The sequence below is a fragment of the Callospermophilus lateralis genome, unplaced genomic scaffold, assembly GCF_048772815.1.
Source record: "Callospermophilus lateralis isolate mCalLat2 unplaced genomic scaffold, mCalLat2.hap1 Scaffold_66, whole genome shotgun sequence".
NCBI lineage: Eukaryota > Metazoa > Chordata > Mammalia > Rodentia > Sciuridae > Callospermophilus > Callospermophilus lateralis.
The window spans coordinates 350,750-374,510 of record NW_027514882.1 but is presented as its reverse complement, the minus strand read 5'-3'; the positions used below and the strand labels follow the sequence as shown (position 1 = coordinate 374,510).

At 49.1% G+C, this 23,761-nt stretch overlaps 1 pseudogene; it reads left to right on the top strand.

Moving 5' to 3' along the window:
• Nucleotides 1-4,836: 4,836 nt before the first annotated feature.
• Nucleotides 4,837-23,013, top strand: LOC143390053 (lysophosphatidic acid phosphatase type 6-like; annotated as a pseudogene).
• Nucleotides 23,014-23,761: the final 748 nt, after the last annotated feature.

Here is a 23,761-nt window from a genome sequence, read left to right as displayed (position 1 = left end):
GAAAGAGATTTATATAGGAAGCAATAAGAGATGTAATTCCACTTGGCAAGTATTTATGGAGTACTTAATAAGAGCCTGGTACTGTGGTCCTCACTGGAAACTGACCAGTCGACATGTTTGTTTCTTATCTAATCTTGTGATTGAGATTTGCAGCGTACTACAGTGGCACAGCTGCATCAATGTTTATAGCAGCTCAACTCAAAATAGCCAAGCTATGGAAACAACCTAGGTGCCCTTCAATGGATGAATAGATAACGAAAATGTGGCGTATATGTACACAATAGAATATTACTGTGCCATAAAGAAGAATGACATTATGGTACTTGCCCATAAACGGATGGAACTGGAGAATATCATGCTAAGGAAATGAGCTAATCCCAAAAAACCAAAGGCCAAATGTTCCCTCTAATTTGTGGATGTTAATCCTAAACAAGGGAGGTTGGGGAGGGAATAATAGAATCCACTGGATTAGACAAAGGGAAATGCGGGGGTGGGGGGGTGGAGGGTGTTCATTGCAGGCTCCTCTTCCCCCTCCCCTTACAGGGCGGCTGCAGGTGGGACTTTCCACTGGCTGAGGAGACAGGAAATGGCCAATCAGAAGACGTGACCCTGTCATCTCCCATCAGCCCTAGTCAGCAGGCCGACTTGCTGTGAGGTGGCCTCCCTACTGCCAGCCTCCCTCTCTGCCCCACCCTTTGCAGACCCATGAGCCTGGCCCAAACAGTTGAGTTCACTCTGTTCAGTGAGCCTGCTGAACAGAGGGGAGGAGGAAGACAGAGCTACCTGGCCATGACTTTCCTGGCCTGAACTTGAGTATGTGACCAGGGTGAGTCCACCTCAGGACGGCCACAGAGGTGGATCCTGAACAGAGTGAGTCACACTCTGAACCTATGATCTGCCAAAATACACCCTACCATCCTGTGTGACCAAAGGGACGACTTTTAAAAACCTGAGTTTTGCGTGATATTAAATGCATGATATGATCTCTGAAGACAATTTGGTGGAAGGAGGGCTTGTTTCTCAAGCCACCCATCCCTGTCTGGTGGTAAAATCACGGTCAGAATAACAGTTGCTCAGTTTCTTTCCCCTCCTCAGTCTGTCCCCAGACCGTGTTTTCAGGATTCTCTCCTTCCTTTTAAAAGGCAGCTCACCAACTACTACACCAGGATCCAGGATGCACACACACAGTATTTACGAACTCCCCAGGGCTGGCTCCGGGCTGACAAATGGTACTTTCCAGGGCTGGGGATGTGGCTCAAGCAGTAGCGAGCTCGCCTGGCATGCGTGCGGCCCGGTTCGATCCTCAGCACCACATACAGACAAAGATGTTGTGTCCGCCAAGACCCAAAAAATAAATATTAAAAATTCTCTCTCTCTCTTAAAAAAAATGGTACTTTTGATCACCACATGGGATCTGTCATTTCCAACCCCTTCTGCTCTGGCCTCCTACACACATCTCCCTCCCCTGCTGCTCTGCAGGACGGTCCCTGCCACTGCTCCCGCAGGAGAAGACCTGCCCATGATGCCGCCAAGTCCCTGCGGGTTCCGGACAGTCCTGCTCTCCCTCGAGCTGGAGTAGGAGTTAGAGCAGCAGATGGAGGCAAGCATACAAAGCAGGTCTATTTAAGAAGGGGTACACAGGCTTCTCCTGGGAGGGAGGGAGGGCATAGCTGGTGTCCTGGTGTCCCAAGAGGTGAGGGCGTCCTGACTTGCTGTCATTGTCTTTGGCTTCCTCTCTTCTCCTGCTCTCTTCTCTCTCCTTCCTGCCTGTGTGACTCGGCCCAGGAGATGCTTGGTGGGATGGCCACAAGGTGGGGAGAGGCCAGGGAGGACCTAATGAGCAGGTCCCCGTCTGCTCGGGAGTTTTTAACGATTCCTTAGGATGGACAGAACAGGCGGCTTTGGAGACCTTAGCCTCTCTCACTTGCCCAGTTTCCAACCTTTGGACCCAGACCCGTTTGGCCTGTTTTCTCACTCTGGCCTAGAGTGCAAGGTGTGTGTTAGGTGCCTGGCCTATTACTGCAGAAGGTACTGCCAACACACCTTGCCTTGAAGGCGTTCTCATGTGCTGAAATGGAAGCGCTCCAATACCAGGCTGTTCTGCACTGAAGTTGAACCATCTTGGCCCACTGTTGAGAAAAGCCTGAACTGTTGAGGTTACATCTCACTACACAAGTGTCAAAGCGGTGCCGTCTGATCTCCTGGATGCCTTACTGAGATCAGAATAAGTCATTGTCTTAGTCTGCCATAAAAAAACACCATAACCTGAGTGGCATAAAACAAATGGATTTACTCATAGCTCTAAAGGCTGGCATCTGAGATCAGGGTTCCAGCATGGTCAAGGTTCTCTGGTGAGGGTTCTCCTCCTCATTACAAGCTCCGGCTCACATAATCAACTATTTGAGACCATTTCTACTAGCTACTAGAGACCATTTCTACTAGCTACTTCCTGGCTTGGCTTCTCCCTGGGTGCACACATGCCCTTTCTTTGGTACATGGGCATGAAGGGAGATCTCTCTCTCTCTTCTTATTAGGGCACTGATATGGTTTAGATCTAGAACGTCCCCCAAAAGTTCATGTTGAAGGCTAGGTCCCCAAATCAGTGAGGTGGGGCATTGGGTAAATGATTGGATCATGGGGCTCTAAACCCATCATTGGATTAATCCACTTGGTGGATGAGCAGTTTGGGAGGTGGTGGAAACTGTAGGCAGGTGGGACCCGGATCCTGGGCTGTGACCTTGAAAAGTACATCTGTACCTGGCCCCCTCCTCCTGGTCTTTCTCTTCCTCTACACCTCATCTCCGGCCCAGAGCAACGAGGTCACTCCACCTGGACTGAAAACTGAAACTGTAAGCCAAACTCATGGTGATGAAAAGCCAACACCTGTGTAGCTCACTTAACTTTAATCACCTCCTAAAAGCTTATTTCCAAATACAATCACACTGGGGTTTAGAGGTTTTTCCTTTTCTTTTTAAAGACTTTTTATTCTTTATTGGCCTGCCAGGCTGCTCTCTCCCTGTGCCCTCCTTCGGCTCACCTGCAAAGCTGCAATGTCTCTCAAATGATTTCTTACATTCAGTTCTAACCTTCTGACCTTCTGTGTCTCTTTGTGCGTGTATGTGGTGCTGGGGATTGAACCCAGGGCCTTGTGCATGCGAGCCAAGCACTCTACCAACTGAGCTATGTCCCCAGCCTAGGGTTTAGGGTTTTAATATAGGACTTTTGTGGGAACACAACTCAGTTGGTAGTAAACAGAATTTTTTTAACACACAACTCAGAAAAGTGAGCCCATGGGTTGGGCAGCAGGAAAGCTATGAGGATGTGCAGGGTTACAAGATGACACCCTGCCCCCAGACTCACTCAGAGCCTTCCAGGGGCATCAGGTCAGGGGCAAGCTCCAGGCACAAGTTGTCTTTGCATTGAGTCCAGTTTGACTCAAGGGCAGAATTCAGAATGATCAAAGACTGGCTTGGAAGGTTTCTATTCCAACTCCTCACAACACCTTTCCTCTCAACTTGGGCTTTTTCCTTGAGCCAGACACGTGTGGTCTTGGCTGTGTGTTGGGCAAAAACCCAAGATTCAGGTGGGGCTGCCTGTGTATTCACAGAGACCAACAAGCCAGCGTCAGGGCAGATCAAGGTCTGGGTTGCCCACAGGCAAGGCCTGGATTTTCCCACAGGAAATATTCTGGATGTAAGTGTAAGGTAAGGCAAGAGCGGTGACCAAAGGAGGCAGATTAAGAGGCCACTGAACAAGGCTTTATTGAGATGTCACTCTCCGGTGGAACTTGATCAGACCAACAGAGTGGACAGGAGGAGGGTCTGAGGAGAGACTGCGTGGGGGCTCGACAGGACTGGAATTTTATGGGGCTTACAGCAGGAAGGGAAGGGCTTGGGACAGAAAAGGTGTTTTAGAGTCCCTTGTCCCGCAGGAGTTGGGGGGGGGGCGGAGCTGGCTGAACTCCAGGATCCTGCTGATTGACAGGCCTTAGCCAGGAGATCCCACTGATTGACAGGCATTGGCACCCAATTGGTGTTTCTTTCCCGCCAGCAGGCTGCTTGGTGCTTTGTTCCTAAGTCACCGACAATGACCCAACAGTAAGTAAATACATCCCTGAGCACCAATGTCCCACATGAGATTGCGAGGACTCATGCCCTAGAAGTGTGTGAGCCAAGGCTGGATGGTAAGCGTGGGCAGTACAACCCTGCGCCCACCTCTGCAAGGGTCGCCACTCACCGGTGACCTGGGCTCGGCCTCAGCAACAGCCCCCCACAACTTACTTGGAATAAGTTTCCCAAGTTCAAAGCCAGATTCAAAGTCCCACTCCCTGTCCTTCAGTTCTACCTGGAGCTGGCCTCCTCCTGGCAGATTCCCGGGTTCCTGCCCCCATGCCCAGGCCTGCCCATGCGGGTTCCCGCCGCCCCAGCGCCCAGGCCTGCCCACGAGGGTTCCCACCGCCCCGCCCAGGCCGCCCAGGCCTGCCCAGGAGGGTTCCCGACGCCCCGCCCGGCGGAGTCCCGGGCGCACGGCCTTGTGGGAGTTGTAGTTCCCGCTGGCTGAGGGCGCCAGCCAAGCGCGCCTGGGGACTCGACTTCCCGTGCTCCTCTGGGGGGCCGGCAGAGACGGTTCGGGGCGGGAGAGGGCTGGGAGCTGTGGCCAGTGGAGCCGGCCATCTGTGGGGTGTCCGCCATTCGTGCCGGGGCCTGTTCCTTCAGGAGCGCAGGGACCCGACTGGAAAGCGGGCTTGAGAACTCGAGGGCGAGGGCAAGGGCGAGGCGTGGCCCGTCGGGTGGGCCGGAGTGTTCACCCGCGGTCCCCGCGCGCTCGGGGAGCCCCATGGCGGCTCGCGCCCTGGGCGCGCGGCTGTGGGCCCCGGCTGGCGCGCTGGCCGCGCTGGCCTGATGTCTGCGCGCGCGGCGGGCGGCCCCAGGCGAGCTGCGCCCCGAGGCGCGCGGCCACCTGGAGCTGAAGCAGGTGCAGTTGGTGTTCCCGCATGGCGCGCGGAGCCCGCTGTGGCCGCTGCCCTGCGCAGACCAGGTGAGCAGCTCCCTGGCTCCCCGCTCCCGGGTTCCCCGGTTCCCCGCTACCCCGCTCCCCGGCTCCCCGCTCCCCCGCTCCCCCGCTCCCCTGCTCCCCGGCTTCCAGCTCCCCGGCTTCCGGCTCCCCCGGCTCCCCCGGTTCCCCCGGCTCCCCTGGCTCCCCTGGCTCCCCCGGCTTCCAGCTCCCTGGCTTTCCGCTCCCCGGCTTCCCGCTCCCCGGCTCCCTGGCTCCCTGGCTCCCTGGCTCCCCGCTCCCCCTCTCCCCGGCTCCCCGGCTCCCCGGCTCCCCGCTCCCCCTCTCCCCGGCTCCCTGGCTCCCCGGCTTCCCGCTCCCCCTCTCCCCGGCTCCCTGGCTCCCTGGCTTCCCGCTCCCCCTCTCCCCGGCTCCCCGGCTCCCCGCTCCCCGGCTCCGCAGCTCCCTGGCTCCCCGACGGGCCCTTCCGGCCGTGCATGCCCCAGACCTCCAGGGTCGCCCCCAGCTGTGGCGCCGCTGCTCCTCCGGAGGAGCCCGGGACTCGCCTGGGGGCCCTTTGGCCAGTGGTTAGCGGCGCGCCAGGGCCGAAAAGTGGCGTGTCGCGAGCCGGGGACGGCCGCCTTGGTGCTGTCGGGGACCTTCGCGCTGTGTCAGGGACCTGCCTAAGGGGACCTCGGGCTGCCTTGGGATAGGTTCCAGGACTCCCTCTTCAGGGTTAGCTGGAGGCGGTTAGAAGTCTCAGGAAGACGTGGTGACAGTCGCTGTGTCCTGGCTGTCTGCGTTTCAGGCTTCTAGACCTATAGTTAGTGGAAGGGCTTGTGGTCGGTTTGTGGGTATGATGCTTTCAACTCTGCAGGGTTAAGGATGACTAAATAGCCTTAGAGCACAAATAATTCCATGTTTTTTTGTGGTTAGCCTCTCTGTACGCAGGTCCCCAAGTCCCACAAGTAATTGTGGAATGCCTAGTGTGGGACGCTTAGGTTGAAGTTGGAACAAATCAATAGGTTGTCCATCTTCCTGGTCATAGTTGCTTTCTAGAGAAAACCGAGAGAGTTGGACTCTTCACACTATACACTAAAACCCAGTTTTCAAAGCAGGCCTTATCATTTCCTTATCATTTTGTAAACACATGACCCATCTCTTGGGCAACCTCTACCCCCACTTTTCCCCATTTATTCTTGTTACAGAGGGCTGGGAAGTAATTGATAGGAATGCACACACACACACTTTTTTTTTCATGTTAAAGACAGGTTATCAGTGGTAGCAAAGAATAAAGCTTGACTGTCTAGACCTGGGCCTCGAATGTACAGTGCATGTATTCCCTGAAGCCCTGTAAAAAGATTTAGTTTCTTTTAGAGATTTCTCCTGAGCCAGTGGGTGTGTGATGGGTGTCTTATGCCTTTCTGGAAGAGGGGGTCCTTATTGCTTAGCACACCAGCTTCATCCATCATCTCTAACTACAAAATGCAGAACATCATAGTCCATGGCCTCGTTTTGCAATAAGAGAAGACACAGTACCTCTCCTACCAGATCATACCTGCAGACTGTAGGTAGATGCTTTAAAACTGTTTGGTAATCTAGAATAAAATATGTGCATAAAAGCCAGGGGTGGAAACCATCCTCTTTCAAGTGAATGTCATCAGTGAATGTCCACAAGTGAATGTCGTCAGCCCTCTATATCTTGCTTCTGGAAGGCCTTGCCCAGGTTTTCTTTTCAATACCCCATTTAATAGACAGGTGATTGGGATTTTCTATCTTCCTAGTTCTGATATTAATTATATTCAGGTGGGACCATGTAGCAGCCATTCAAAAACTAAAATTTCTTTTGGTACATGTTTACTGATTTCTCATTGGTTTATAGATAAACACATGTGACAGGTCATTTCAGTTATTTTACAAATCCTTAGAAAGTAGTCTTGTTTAAAATATGAGTGGTTTTTTTAGGGCTTAAATAACTATTTGTTTAGCCTATCTTGATAAAAGTATGTGCCTTGGAAATAAAATTATGGAACATAATTAGCTGTTTTCCTGATCATTACAGTAGATCCTAGTATACTTTCAAAAGAATAGATTTGACTCTCATTTTAGGTTTCCCTAGTTCCCCTGCAGACAGTGGCAGGATGACCACCAGGCAGGTTCTTCTGTTTTCATTAAAGACAGTTCACCCTCCCCTAGGTTCATTGTTAAGGTATTTTGGGTTTTATGCAGCACCTGAAGAATGTGCCAGGCCAGTACATCCATCTTTCTATAGTGATGGTTCTTTACCTTAGTAGGATATTGAACTCAAGTGGGGATATTTTAAAAATACTGATGCCTGGGTCTTCCTCCCAGAATCCTGGTTTAATTGGCCCAAGTGCCCAGACATTGTAAGATCTTCTCTGGTGAAACTTTAGAATTGTCTGGACTCTTCATCATTAAGAAGTAAAGGGCCTGCCCCCCAGGGAGGTTCAGAATAGGGCTCAGGCATCAGTAACTTTTTAGAAAATGTCCTGCTGATGCCAGTGTATAACCCAGGTTTAAAATTATGGTTTTATTTAAAAATCTACACCTGGAAGTTTTTTGTTTGCAAATTTTTTTCTCTTACTTGGAATTTAGCATATCCTCCCAGTATAGAATTGGCTTCACTGAAATGTGCTTTGGTGAGATGTTCTCTTTCTGTGTTGAGGGAATTGGGAGAAACAACCCCACAGAACTCATTGCTGTGACTACTGAAAAGATGTTCATTATATTACTCTCTCCTCTTTATGAGGACCCTTGGGAGGAATTTGTCTGTTAGCATTAGATATGGTGTACTTCTCCTGAACAGTTTGCTTGCTTTTATCTTTAAACTTGTCTAGCTGATCAAATTTCTCCTTTTATATAAAAGCCAGAAAGTTGGTGCCAAACTTGTGGTCCACCTATGATAGGTGTATGGATTTTTGATAGATGCATTTTTGGTAACCTTATTACTGCATCTGTTTTTGCCCCTATGCTTATTTGGTTTTGTCTCTTACCTACTTTGACTTGGTTGTCTTACCAGATTTTAGATATTGCTGTCGTCTGTTTCTTTTTGGAAATGGGGTACAAATACAAGGAGATTTATCAAGTCAGTCTTTATCATTAAGTTAAGAAGAGGAAAAAGGATGAGAGTGTGTATGTGGGATGGACACCATATATGAAACCATGTTGATCCTCTGAAAATGTGGGCTCTAGACTTGGTGTGACCTGCACTGCAGGACTTGTCTCTTGGGAACCACAAAGGCGGCTAAGCAGAGAGCCTTCTCAGTGAAGCTGAATGGCCCTGTGGACTTAGGTCTCTGACCTGGAGAAGGGTGATTTCATGTCAGTTTTCAGTGTAGTGATGGAGAGAGACAGAACATTTCAATGACGGGGTTATGCCAAGAGTACTGGGAGCACAGAGGACTTCACTCAAACTTTTAAGTGACCAAAAGTGAATGCAGTTTCCCCGCTTTCTTCTGTCTTAGTGTTAGTCAGGGAGTACCTCCTCTACCCTTTCCACATTAGGTACACAGGCTCAAAATCAAAGTAGTAGTTTTCCTTTCTTTTTCCTTAGTTACTGCCAACCCAGCCACAAAATAAAACTTTTACCTACTAATTCAGATGTCTCACATTTACTTTCTCTGTTCTTGCTGCCTTAGGTGAAATCTTGGATCCTTTTATTGTTTGGACTGAGGTATCTCCTGAAATCTCATGGGTGAGACAAGGCAGGAATATTCAGAGGTAAAATGATTGTATTATGAGCATGGTGACATGATCAGTGGATCAGTCCGTTGCATGGATTGGCGATTTGGGGTGGGGGCTGCTGTGCTGGGTGCTGACTGGCAGGTGAGGCAGTAGGTCACTAGCAGCATGCTTTGGGGTTTGCATTCTGTCTCTGGTGCCTTGTCTTCTCTGCTTCTTGGCTGTCAGCATTGAGCAGCTTTGCTCCACCACACCCTTCCACCACCCTGGTCTGCCTCACCTTGGCCAGAGGAATGGAGCCAACCGATCATGGACTGAACCTCTGCACCTGTGAGTCCCACATAGACCTTTCCTTCTCTAGATTGTTCTCTTTAGGCCTTTTGGTCATAGCAGTGAAGAGGTGACCAACAGTACTCATGTAGACTATGGCAGACATCATAAACTTGACTTTCCTGCATTGGTCTTCCCAGTCCAATAGTATTATACCCATGACTTTTGAACTACTCTGGAGCTGTGGGCCACGGGCTGGCTGCCTGGGGCTCTGGGTTCTTATTCCTACTGCAGCTGGAGAAACTCCAGTTTTTGCATTTACATGTACAAATTGAATATTCAGCTTTTCTTGGCATTTGCTAATTAAAAGGCTTGAAAACCATTCCCAGTTTGAGACAAACTAGACTACTTCTTTGTATACACATTCTTTAGTATCTCTACTTTGCTCCAATTTTCTAGCAGTTTTTGGAATCCTGAATGCCACCATTTCTTCTTACCTGCTTCGAACTCCCAAGTCCCAGTTGTTGCTTGTCTAAATTCTGTTCATTTCACATATGATCCGTTCTGTGAAATATTCCCTGAATCCTCAAGCAGAAGAGAATGTCTGTTTTACCTTGAACTACAATGGACTTCATCTGGTTTCTTATAGCACATATTCCCTTTTATTATGTCATTTAGATTCAGAGTTTGCTTCCTCTATTAATCTGAAAATCAGGGAAAGGCAGGGCCAAATTATCTCAAGCTTGATATCTTCCACAGGATCTGGCAGATGGTCAGAGTTATTAATTGCATGTATGGTGTGCTACGCCCTTCTTAGGATTTCAGAATACAAAGGTCAATAAATGACCGAGTCTCTGTTCTCAGGAAGCTGAATCTACTGAACAGGACAGACCAGTAAAGGAACTCTCCTAGAACAGTATGTAAAGGTTACCAGAGAGAGCCACCAGTATTGCTATAGAAGTTCAGAGCCATGGTCAGGCTTGTTGAGTCTTACGGAATGAAGGAGTCTTCTCAGATGACAGGAAAGAAAATTCTAGGAACATACATTGAAAAACTAGGAGGTATGAAGATGGCGCTGAAGGAAACAGTTGTGGGGCTGGAGAGGTAGTGTGCAGGGCAGGGGAGAAGTCCTGAGGGGGTGCTGAGAAGAGGTTGGGCCATGCTATGCAAGCCAGGCTCAGAACTGAGGAGAAGGAGCGATGATCAACTGTGAAAAAGGAAGGAGGAGGTAGTAAGGTCTACTTTGATGTGCGGTCACAGCAGGAGCATTCAGAGTGACTGTAATGGCCAGCAGGGCTGCAGGGATGGTGTGTGGCAGGGAGTCACAAGTTGGAGTCCTGGGCCTGGGAGGGTGTGGTTGCACTGGAAAGGACAGCTGAGGTTGCGAGGTTGTGTGGAGGTGCACTCCTGGCTGCGAGAGTCACCGACAGCTGGAGCTGGGGATTGTGGCCACTTGGGATGTCTGGGAGCCATTGCAGGACAGCGGGAGCAAGTGCCAGACTGCAGGGAATAAAGGGAGGTGGGGAGCAGCCAAGGCTTCCTGGTGGCAGCTGTTTATTTCAGAAATTGGATAGCAGGAACTGATAACAAGGGACACAGCATGTGTGGTGTGCTACGTGGGGGTCCAGGTTCCCTGGAGATTTCCCAGGCATGGTCACTAAGGCCATGCTCATGCATGCCAAGCACCTGCCGCCAGCACTGGCCATCTCTCCCCTTCAGCCTGGGCTCAGGGCCAGAGTAGCTCCTGACAGTATTAGTGCAGCACTCATAGGACCTGGGCCAAGAACACCTGGAATCCTAAATCGGTCGTTTCTCCCTTTTCCTCCCACGGGAAGATCTTTAGCCTAATGTCCGAGTGATTCTGCCTAATGTTCCATGCGACCACCAGATGTTAATGCTGTGAGTTTCAAGAAACTTTTTAAAAAAAAATCTTGTTTTTTATGATCACAACAGGTAGAGTGGAACCCCCAGCTATTAGAAGTCCCACCCCAAACTCAGTGTGATCACACAGTCACCGAGCTGGTGGCCCGAAACCACATTCTCCTTATGACTCTCAGTACAGCAGGACTACCTTGAAGGTGAGCATGCGTCCTGCTCTGGGCCACTGCAAGTTTCAGTGGGTCTCTGGGTGAGATCAGCTGGCAGGTGTCTGATTCTCTTTCTTCCCCACCTCAGGGGGGCATGCTGGCTGGGAAGCTGACCACGGTGGGCATGCAGCAGATGTTTGCCCTGGGGGAGAGGCTGAAGAAGACTAACTATGTCAAAGACGTCCCCTTCCTTTCGCCGACTTTCCACCCGCAGGAGGTCTTGTGAGTCATTAGAAGAGGAGATGTGGCACTGAGTGAGGTCTTGAGTGTGAGGGGTCAGACACCCCAGGGGCTCCTGTCTTCTCCCAGAGAGGTTTGGGGGAGAGTTGTCTGATGCAGTGGTCCTGAGAGCAGTAGTGACTGGAGGTCGCGTTCATTGGCCTGTGCGTCCTCTGGGGGCAGCCATCCCACCGAGCAGCAGCGAAGCATCTTCCTGAGCTCAGGGCCCTAGGTGTCCGGAGACTGCAGCTGCTCGTGGTGCAGTGTATGACTCAGCCTTCCTTCCCGCGCATCTCTGCCTTTCTGTTTTTTCCAGTGTTCGCTCCACCAAAATGCATTGGAATCTGGAGTCCACTCGATGTTTGCTGGCTGGGCTTTTCCAACATCAGAAAGAAGGTCTGTCTGTGGGATCTACAAGCCAGCCCCTGGCCCTTGAGGAGCGGCCTCCCAGAGTCCCTCTCTGTGTCCGTTTCCCCATCTCTCTTCTGCACATGTGGCCTCGGGTGTGCCTGTCCTCAGGGTCCTTGCTGCCTGCCGTGTGCTACAGCTTCAGCCTGACCTGTCAGGAGTGGCTCCAGTGTGCCTCCTGCTCTGGCCTCTCCTCCCAGGCATCTGCACAGGCTGCCCAGGGCCGTGCTGGCTGCATCCCGGGGACAGTAGTGACCTGCTAAGGGAGAGGAGGGCAGAAGAGTGCTGATTCACAGTAGGACCCAAGCATTAGCTGCGTTTCCTAGTTGAGTTTTGACGATAAACCTGTGTATGGTCAGAAATTCCCCAACTTTTTACTCCCAAGGACTGCATTTTTTCCCCTCATGGATCCCATATATCTAGGGTCCTTGGCCATCAAAGGAGGCTGCATTTTTGGCTGGGCACGGTGGCACAGTCCTGTAATCCCAGTATCTGGGGGAGGGGGGTTGAAGCAGGAGGATCACAAGTTCAAAGCCAGCCTTAGCAATTTAGCAAAGCCCTAAGCAACCCAGTGAGACCTGTCTCTAAACGAAATACAGAGTAGGGCTGGGTGGTGGCTCAGTAGTCGAGTACCCCTGACCCCCCACCCCCCCAGAAAAGGTGGCTGCATTTTATCATTTGTTATTGATTCAGACTTACTTGAATCCCTGGTCTGCAGAGCGTCTGCAGAGCATCATTACCTCATCAGAATTAAAATAGTAAAGGGTGCCATAAGGCAAAGGTTATTGTTCTTTTCTTTAGCTTCTTTAGCAGTATCTCAAATAGAAACAAAACATTCATTGAACTTTTAAAAATGTGTAACAGAATAGGAACTTCAGGCCAGAGGAGCCTGCCTTATCCCTAGCTGGGTTGGGTGCTGCGGCTGGTTTCTTGCTGCAGTTGGCTGCTAAGCACAGACGTGTATCGCCAACAGAAAGCAAACAGAGCAGCTCTCCCTCCCTCCTGGAGAGCCCTGAGCTTAAGAATCACCCACAGGTCCTGATCTGAAGTCCTCACTTGCTCAGCTTCAGAAGGGCAAATTTCCTCTTCCTGGAAACACCAGAGGCATGACAAAGGAGGAAAGATTTCTTTAGGTGACCCCTTCTCTTCAGGCAGGTCACAAATTGGGGATGCCCCAGGGTTCCAGCAGGGAATTCTGTGGGTCCTTACATGTCTCTTGTGTGGCTTCCTGGGTAGAGGTTGTATGCATGGGACTCAGAGAGATGGGGACTTCAGTTTGACTCCTGTTAGAGCTACTTCTGTGCTCTCCCCAGCATCAAGGGAGTTGAATGAGCCAAAGAACCTCAGAAGGTGCCACCATGAATGGAAGTGGTGCGACACTGGGTTTTGCTTTAGGAAGGAAATCTTCGAGAAGCCCCAGGGGGCTCCGTGAGAACTGTGGAGACGCAGGCTGGGAGGAAGCTAGAGACTGCTGGATGGCCCCATTTGGCCAGTCCTTGGCTCAGTTCATATTTGAGTATCTATTTAGAGTGTCTTTTTACTGTAAACTGTAGTTCTAAGGTGCCAATACAGCAGCAGACTCCTTATGGTATAATACTCTGTCGTGCCATCCGTGTTATACTAGATTATTATCAGTTTTTAAAATCCCAGCACTAAAGACTTGGTATATACCAAACGGTATTCTAAGGACTTCGCATATATTGTTTAAGTCTTTTTATAACCCTATGAGGAAGGTACCATTTTCCATTTTACAAATAAGAGAACTAAGAGGGGCTAAATGACCTGCCCAGGCACACTAAATGGTAAATGGTGGAATTCAAACAGTCTGGTATCGAAAACCATGCTGTCACCTATAGGTTCAACTACTTATCCAGGGATATGTGCATGTAGATCATTTTTTGAGTTTTTGTACATGCAGAAGCCCAGGATTCTTCAGAGGTCAAGGGACTATAGGAAAGGAGGGGGCATGGGACATGCAGATAGACTCTGGCTTTGAACCACCACCTTGCAGGTATCAGCACTTTTACTGTTGGACATAGTGGTGGGCGAGGTTCCCGAGATCACTGATAGGGTTCCACCCCTGGGATTGCACATGAGCCCTAGAGAAAGAAAGTGGCTTCCCAAGGCAGCCCTGTGGGTTAGTTACGGACTCAAGACCTAACTGACAGGCCTTCAGTGGGGTTTCCTTCTGTGGAGACCAACGAAGTGTGTTTGGATTCTCATGTTCTAGTAAAGCTACCATGGCTGCTTTTAAAAACCTGGGGTTCCGGTCATCGGTAATCGGAGAATAAAGAGCTCCTTGGGACTCGGGCTCACCTACTTGCCATGTGGACTGACCGCAGTGAATTCCAGATTGCTGCTGATGGGAGATGTTCCTTTTGCCCTTGGGCCTGGGCTATGGGAAAAAAAAGAGCCGCCACAGGACTCTGCTGCTTCTGGCAGGGTGTTAGGATACCTCCAGGCATTGCCAGAGGGAAAAAAGAGCTAGTGATCTCTGAGCAGCAGCTAGGTATAGGAACACTGTGGTCTGATCTTTGGTTCCTAGCAATTCTTCTAGAAGGCTGGCTTTTTTATTTTGTGCAGGACTCCAGCCTGAGGAGATTTATGGCTTTGTGGCCACCTTTCTCAGATTGTTATGTGATAAGTTGCCATATTGGCCTATGAGATTGAACTTTGGGAAGAAAATAACCTAGTTCTGATCAAATTAGGGATAGCCCATTCTTCATTAGGATGCTTAGTTGCTGGCAGGGCTTGAAGGCAAGGAGTGTTGGGGATGAGACAGGGGAGTGTGGGATAAGAAAATCAAGGAGAATGCTTCACTCAGACCTTCACTCAACTCTAGACCTTGAAGGGTGTTCCTCAGAATGCCTGAGGTGGGACAGGGTGGGGGCGGTCCATTCCCCTCTGGTCTGTTCATGGCCCCGTAGGAGGGCATGTGCTGGGCAGAACAAGGCTGCTGCCTGCTTTGCGCAATGCTCGGGCCGTGGGAACACTCAGCAGGGCCGGTGTGTGCTGGGGCCTTTGCTCTCCTTAAGGAGACCTTGTGCTCCATCTCTGTGGTGGACAAAGAGGAGGAGGAGGAAGTGGGGCTTGGGGAAGAACCCAGTGAAGCCTCTTCCTGCCTGTGCACCCCATTCCTCCCAGGACCTGTCGTCATCCACACTGTTGAGGCAGACTCAGAAGTGTTGTACCCCAACTACCAAAGCTGCCAGAACCTGAGGCAGAGGATCAGGTAACTGCCTAGTGGAGGGTGCCCCTCCCCACCTTGGCTGGCAGACCTGCCTGCCCTGAGGCTTTGCCCAGACCCACCCTTGTGGCTGCCTCCTGCTGCCACTGCCGAGGGAGTGCAGGAGCTCTTACTCGTGGCCGCAGGCTCACAGCGGAGGTGCAGGGAGTCTGGAGGTGGTGTACAGTCGTGAACAGGCCTTTTCCCCATTCGGACTTTACACTCGGTCTCTGGAGTGGGTGGATAAGGTAGTGAGTGAGCCGGTCATCAGCCTGCGAATCCAGGTGTACTGGCCCAAGAAGACAGACTGCCCTCCTTGTCCCTGCTGGTGTGCTGCCACGCAGGTCCGTTGGTTTGGGCGGATGACCCTTTTAGTCCTCAGCCATTCTGAGCTGCACCAAAGTGATATGAGATGTGTTCATAGAAGAGAGAGAGAGTGCTGTCTCCAGACAGACCTGGGCTGTGCATGGTGGTGGGCACGATAGGAATCTAGAGTAGGACTTGGAAAGTTTGACCTTAATTTTACTCCTGATCCTTGCTAACTTTTATAAATCACTTGACCTCGTGGAATCTTAATTTCCTCATCTATAAAATGGGAATAATGCAGCTAGCTCCACTGGCTATTTGTGAGGATTGAAGGAGATCTCAAAAGGTTGAGCAACACACATTTAGTAAACTCTTGATTGCTATACAACATAAAGATGATGTAAAAAATATTTTTAAAATTGCTTTGGCAGAGGCCGGAAGGAGGCTGCTACTTCGCAGCCACAGATCTCAGAGGATTTGAAAGAGGTGAAGGAAGGGATGGGCCTCGACAGTAGCATCGAAGTGGACTTCTTCATTCTCTTAGACAATATGGCTGCTAACAGGTGGGATGACAGTTTTCCCTGAACCTTGGGGTTTGGTGACCATGGGGCAGGCACTTGGATGAACAGGCTCCTGACTTGGAACTAGGTGGGGAGAAGTGGGTGGAGGCCCTCTGGTGTGTAGGCCACTGTGGTGAGGCTTACGGGTGGAGTGGATGTGGGGGCTGAGGGAGAGGGAGCAATGAGGAGGGGACGGGAATAGTCATGGACTCCTCACCCAGGTAGGAGTGCAGACATCCAGCTCTAGATCAGTCTGGAATATAGACATCCAGCTCTAGATCAGCCAGGAGTGCAGACATCCTGCTCTAGATCAGCCAGGAGTGCAGACATCCAGCTCTAGGTCAGCCAGGAGTGCAAACATCCAGCTCTAGATCAGTCAGGAATATAGACATCAAGCTCTAGATCAGCCAGGAGTGCAGACATCCTGCTCTAGATCAGTCAGGAATGTAGACATCCAACCCTAGATCAGTCAGGAGTATGGACATGTAGCTCTTGATCAGTCAGGAATATAGACATCAAGCTCTAGATCAGCCAGGAGTGCAGACATCCTGCTCTAGATCAGTCAGGAATATAGACATCCAACCCTAGATCAGTCAGGAGTATGGACATCCAGCTCTAGATCAGTCAGGAATATAGACATCAAGCTCTAGATTAGCCAGGAATATAGACATCCAACCCTGGATCAGTCAGGAGTATGGACATCCAGCTCTTGATCAGTCAGGAGTACAGACGGGACGTCCAGCCCTAGATCAGTCAGGAGTACGGGCATCCAACCCTAGATCAGTTAGGAGTATAGACATCCAGCTCTAGATAAGTCAGGAATATAGACATCCAGCTCTTGATTATTCAGGGGTACAGATATCCGACTCTAGATCAGTTAAGAGTACAGACATCCAGCACTAGATCAGTTAGGAGTTTGGACTTCCAGCCCTAGATCAGTCAGGAGTACGGACATCCAGCTCTAGATCAGTCAGAAGTACAGATATCCAGCTTTAGATCAGTTTCTTGAAATTTGTTTAGAATACCTGGGGTGTGTGTGTGTATGTGTTTGATAGAGTAGGGGTCGAGTGGGTGATGACTAGGGAGGATTGTGGGTAGGGAGGGGTGCTCAATTTTTTTTAATAACACATTTATTTTATTTAATTATTTTTATGTGGGGCTGAAGATTGAACCCACATTCCTGCGCATGCTAGACGCGCTGAGCCACAACCCCAGCCCAGGGTGCTCAATTTTTACATGTGAATTTTACATTCAGTCAGTATCTGCTAGGATCTAAAACTTTTGGGTCCTTATTTATTCTACATTTTTTGAAGAGTATATGCATATCATCATATTAAAAATCTGAGAAGCCCATAGTAAAGAACTCTGGGGCTGGAGGTAGAGCTCCTTTGGTAGAGTGCTTGCCGCTCATGCACAAGGCCCTGCTGTCCTGGGTTCAGTCCCTAGCAACACACACACACACACAAGAACTCTGGTTCATCTTTTGTTTTTTCAGGATGGGGGGATTACCGGGGATTGAACTAAGCCACATCCCCAGCCCTATTTTCTATATTTTATTTAGAAACACAGTTTCACTGAGTTGCTTAGTGCCTCCCATTGCTGAGGCTGGCTTTGAACTCACGATCCTCCTGTCTCAGCCTCCTGAGCCGCTGGGATTATAGGAGTGCACCACCGCGGTCCGGCCTCCAGCTAATCTTTTTTTCCAGTTAATCTTTAAGTCTGTTTTCCTCAAACTAATCTAGCCATAGGATCTCTTTTGTGTAATGAATACATAAAGAAGATCACACATGGGAAATATCTCTCTAGATTCAGAAGTTGGACACTGTGGCAGCGTAGGAGCCTCCTTCCTTCTCTTGTGAAAATGACCTCATGCCGCAGAGGCACAAACGCACCTGTGCTTAGGTGCAGTGGTCTGAGGTCATGGGCGAGAGATCGCGTAGAGCATTTGTATGGCAGATCTTCAGAAAGCATTTTAGGGAAAATGAAAGTCAAGTGGAAATTTGTGAATCCCTTGCCTTGGTGTTTTATTCTTTTTTTAACTTAAATAAAATTTTTAAAAAATGTGGAGTGGTTGGGAGCCATCAGAAATGGAGGAAATCTTTTCAATTCTGGCTCTTCAACCCACCAGGAGTGCATGGATTTGGAAGGACCTGGGGCCATGGCGTTTTGAGCTATTTAGCCCCTTCCCAGAAGACAGGTCCTTGCAGCCTGGGTGGGAGCCGAGCAGCTGCCAGGTTGGGGGCAGAAGCTGTGATCTGAAGTCCTGCCTGTGGTCTTTCAGGTACACAGCCTCTCGAGCTGCCCCACCCTGCAGAGATTCACCCAGGTGGTTGAGCAGAGGGCCATGGACACGGCCTTGTACGTCCTACAGCGGGAAGACAGGTGAGTGGCCTGTGCAGCTGCTGGCCCAGAGTCATGCTTGGTCAGACCTCCGAGTGTGTGGGAAGGAGGCCCTTCAGGCCTGCTCACACCATCTGCTGGCACCACCGTGGCCTGGGAGACAGAGCCCCTGCTCTACGGCCTTCCAAGGTCCTTACGCTTCTGATCCGGGCTGGTGACCCGGTGCCTCCACCCTGTGTTGCAAAGAATATAGAGCACCACATGCTGAGTGTCTCAGCATTCCCTTTTTCCTTGTGTTCCAAGGTTCAAAAGATTTAGTGGGAGGTGTGGAAGCTGATGGAAGAATGTATTTCTCACTTTCTTCATCATGTTACACTTTACACGTGAGTGTCATCTTCTCACCGTCAGGTGGGTGAGAAGCTGGGGCTGAGAGTCAGCAGCCCTGCCTGAGCTGAGCTAGTGCGTGCCAGAGCCAGGACTCGGACCAGCCCTCTGACGGACAGGCCTGTGTTTGCTCTTTCTCTTCCTGCTAGTGGGGATGCTGTTGGTAGAAGGCCTGCTTCTTGGCCACCAAAAGGAAAGGCTTCCCTCTTACAAATGTCAGAAGCCTCTTTTTTCTGTTAGAATAAGAGCATTCAGCTTATCCTCAGAATTAGTGGCTTAATGTGGGAGTGGGCAGTAGAGGAGGGTCCTGAGGAAGACGGGGCGGCTGACATTCCAAGGGTTTGCCCAGCGTGCGGCCTCAGAGGCCCTGACTGCACTGACTTTCTAAAAAACAAAAATCTTATTTGCTATTTCTTGTTTTACAGGACAGTAGAGTATATTTTGATATGTTTATACAAACATGGAGTGTAACTCCATGCAGTGGGTTGACATTTCAAAACTGTCATTTAATTATTTTCACATTTTACTCAATTAAATGCTCATATATACTTGTATAAATAAATCTGTGTGTGTATGAAACTTTTTAATAGCTCAAAGACTAGGAGACTTTGTAATTTGGAGAACAAAATAAATCACAGCAGTCCTCCATCCCCTGTAACTAATACATTTTGACTGAATGTAATGGTGATGACCCCGTCCTAGAAGGTGCCGGGCCCAGCCCCCGATCACACTTGACACTGAGAACTGAGCAGCCAAACCAGAGCCGGTGAAGCACATTCTCAGGTCACAGACGGACTCCTGGGGACAGGCAGAGTCTTCAGGAGAGGTCCTCACAGGGTGGCTGCGGAGTCCCTAAATGGGAAGTGAGGAAATGAAAGCCCTGGAAGCTTGGTGAAGGTCAGAAGTAGACACATGGTCCCAGAAGATTTTACAGAAAGACCTTTTCTATAGTAAACAAATACATAAAATCTTGAAACTGAAACTCACCTTTAACATGAATTAATTGGAGCCAGACACCACTGGGACTTGTGAGCCATTTTGCCTTCTACCCTGCTCTGGCCACTGGAGAAAGGAAGATGGCAGCCTGCACACAGCTGTGCGCTGGGGGCTGCTTCCCATGTTAAAAAAAAAATTAAATTCTTGGACTTCACCTCTTGCAAGGTATGAGGAGTCCAACCCCCCAGGACCACACTGAATACACAGGTAAGCCAGCCCAGCTGCCTCCCACCTGTGGCTGCAAGCAAAGACTGACTTTCCTATGACTGGTTTCTTGAACCAGTTCTTTGGAATCCTAGGGCCCTCAAAATTGGTTGGACTCTGAGTGGGGTATTTTGCAAGGGAAGCCCGAGTTCTTTTGAATTTGGTGAAATAAATGAATTCATCATTTAACTTTGTGTGAGGAAGCATGTGTGAGACAACCCCCGTGAAGGTTCTCTTTGCCGTCTTTGTGTGATCGCACGCCCACTCCCCTTCCTCCTCTAGCAGGGTTGGTTGCCAAGTGCAATTAAGCACTGAGCCAGGAGCTGACATTGGAGTGTGGTCACCTACAGGCAGAAAACAGATTCATACCCAGATAAGAAGCCAGGTTAAACAAGAGAGGGAGGGAGAGAGGGAGGGGGAGACAAAGTTTATTACAATCCTCATAATATACTTTACTTTAAACATTATTATTTAACTCCCTCCATGAAATGTTTGGCCATAAAATGGTTTTTGTGCTTTTTAGACTATTTGCTTTACATGTGTTATTAAAAATTTAACCGCCAAATTAAGATTATATGATTTTTCTTAATTGTAAGAGTTTGTGACTTCCAAAAAAATTACAGATCTGAGCTAGAGAACAGAAAGTGGCATTAAGATTCAAATTGTCTAAACAGTATGGGAAATGTGATGCAATTTGATGTTTTTTCATTTTTCTTTTTTTAAAGCAAAAGGGATGAGTCTTGAGTTTAAGGATTTTGTAAAATAAGCAAGTTTTACTAGTGATCTTCCTGTGGTTCCCTCCCCCAGCCCCCAGCTGTCTTCCACACATTCCAGTTTGTAAATTTTATGAAAAATAATCTGATTGAGCTGGGGCTTCAGCTCTATGGTAGAGCGCTTGCCTAGCATGTGCAAGGCCCTGGGTTTGATCCTCAGCACCACATAAAAATAAATAAAATAAAGGTGCTGTGTCCAACTACAACTAAAAAAAAAATCGGATCACTTCATTCCGTTGCTTAAAACTGATTTACAAATTTTGTGGTTCAGGGATCAAACTCGGGGCCTCACACATGCTAAGCCCGACCGCTACCACTAAGTGACACCCTAAGCCTTCTTGCTCAGAACCTTGAAGTGGGCCGCTCTAGGGTTTCAGGACCGCCCCTTCCTCTGGGCTCATGGTGTACTCTGCCCCCTTAAAGAGACCACCCTGCTGTTTCCCTTTCCTTCACCAACAGGAAACTCCCTCCTTCAAGAGTCACACAACATCCCCTTGGCTTGAGGCTCTATGGAGACGGCCTGTTGGCCTGCTGGACCAGGGTCAGCACTTTCACACCAGTGGGGACCTGTCTGTTAGTGGTTGATCAAACATCGACTGTTTCATCCCAGCCTTAGCCCAGTTCTTACATACAGTGGCTCCTCTACCAGTTTTGTTGAATACATGTGTCCTTAGATTAAAGACGATTTCCTTCTCCTTTCACGACTTTGAAAGTGCTCAGAGAAAGAAAAGGAAACGACAAAGGGGTACAGTTTAATTGGAACACGACTGTCTACCTGGGGTGCTCCCAGCTGCTGGTTAAGCAGAAAGTAAGAATAAATGCAGTGCCAGGCACGTGGTGCCCACCTGTGACCCCAGCTACCTAGGAGACTGAGGCAGGAGAAGCACAAGTTTGAGGCTAGCTTTAGCAACTTAGCAAGACCCCATCTCAAAATAAAAGGGCTGGAGCCGTTGGTCAGTAGTAGAGTGCTCTTCCAATCCCAGTACCAAAAAATGGAAATGTACGGCACAATATCAAGAAGTTAAGAATTCCAAACAGTGACAGCAGGTCATTAAACCAGTTGGGGTCTAACAGCCCCAGTGATGCAGCTGAACAGCAATCACAATATTGAGAAGTTGTGAGAGAGTAGGAAAACTGGGAAAGAGGTTGGATCAATTTTTTGAAGAGTGACTTAAATTTTATTGGGGGTCGAGAATGTAGCAGAGAGCTTGCCTAGCAAGTGTGGGGCCTTGGATTTGATCCCCAGCACCACAAAATGAATGAATTTTATTTTCTCATGCCACATCCTTCATAAGATCACTACAGTATGTGTTCATTTACAACTGCAGAATTACTTTATTTTAGATTGTGTTAGTAAAAATGCTCTTAAGAAATAATGTCATGACCCATGCCCCACCACTTACTCCTGAGTTGAAGCAGCAGGCCATGACTGACTGCATTTCCTCCATCCAATCCCAAACTCAGGGAGAACGGGTAAGAGAAGACTGGCTGAGCCTTCACAGGATTGTATATGGATGAGAAATTTTTATCACTTATTGATTTTTTGTAAAAAAAAAAATCTTGCATCATTAGTTCCCTATGCAATCACATGAAGTCTCTCAAAATTTGATTTTATTTCATAATAAGTAGAAAAAGTTGTAATAGCTCCAAATAAACTTGGCTTATCAGACACATCATGATGAAATGTTGGCATATGTTGATAGAGTAAATAAATGAAAGATTTGACGTGTTTAAAAGTCTCAACTAGTTGGAAATGGGAAAGTTGATTTGTACTGCAGCAATTCTCCAGAAGGGGGCAGCACTCCCTGAGCCAACTGTAACTGCCTCCTCAGAGGCCGCCCACCTCTTGCCTGCCCTCCAAGGTGGTACCTGCTCTGCAACCCTTTCCTGACTTGGCTCCCCACTGCCTGGCAGGAGCAAGGGGACAACACACCACCAGTGACTGTGACACTATTCCATGGTTATGTGCAAGGAGCGCAGCTAAGAAACGAGCCCATGGACAAATGCCAGTCCCCAGCCTTCCTCAAGGCTCTCATCTCATGCTCCACATGCTTGGCTGTTACCCTGTCCTCTAAGAAAGAAACCTAGCAAGAAACCTAGCGAGATAGCTGAATTTGCAAAATGAAAACCTCTTACTATCCTAATTTCTCTAGAACATAAAAAGTCACACCACCCAATACCAACAGAATAGATCTGATTGAGTTGGGTTTCTTAAACTCCTAAGCTCAATTTTCTCAAGTGCAGAAGAAATCATAACCACCTCCTTCATAGGGCCCCTCAAAAATCAGCAGGACAACACATGGAGGTGACTGGGAGAGTAGGCGCTCTGACACTTACCTCCACATGTTTGCTGTCTGGGGCTCTTGTGTTGCTCAGGCTGGAAAACTGCTGAAGGTGAGAGAAAATGGCTCTTAAATGCACTTGTCGGAAAGAGCAACATTCACAGACCAAACTCAGACCGTGAAACGCCAGCAGAGCCCAATTGTACGAGTTTGTCAGCAAATGATGCTGCACCTGCTGCTCCTTGCTTAGATTCCCTCACCTAGAAACAAACATGCACACAGACACCCACTCATCGGGATAAAAATCCTATGACCAAAGAAATGCGCAGGCCAGAATAAAGTCAACTGCCCAGAAACACGACACAGAGGCCCTCAGAGACCCTGAGATGCTGCAGGCACGTCCAGTGTGCAGACTGCAGGGCCAGCAGGGGTGACAGGAAGCCGACGGTGGGGACGGGGGTCAGGAGGATGGACACAGAAATCCACGGGCTGAGAACCCAGGATCTGCAGGTGTAGTACCGTTTTATCTTGGCAGGAGGCAGGGACACCTCTCAGCTTGTTCAAATGGCTGAACATATCTTTGCCTTCTTAATTATTTTATACCATTAAACTGTCACCAAAAACTCCTAATAAATAGGATGATCAACCGCCCGAGAGGTCAAGGTCAGCAAGGGGACTAGGGTTGCTCTTCTGCTCATAACCAGGACTTTGGGGCTGAGACAGTACAGGATGAACTTCCTGAGTAACGACTCCTCCGTAGCAAGGAACAGGCTTCATCCGAGAAGGCACTCTTGAGACTTTCCCAAGTCGCCCCAGTGACCAACTCTAACACATGGATTCTCCGCTGCTGGGCACGTGGCAACCAGTACACCAACACAAAACACACAGGACCCAAGTGAGCAGAAAGGCAGTTCCGTTTTGTAAGAAACAATATAGTTTATTTTTCTGACACCACAGCTCTGGCGAGTGGTTTTGTATCAAATTTAATGGAGGTCACACAGAACGTTTTACG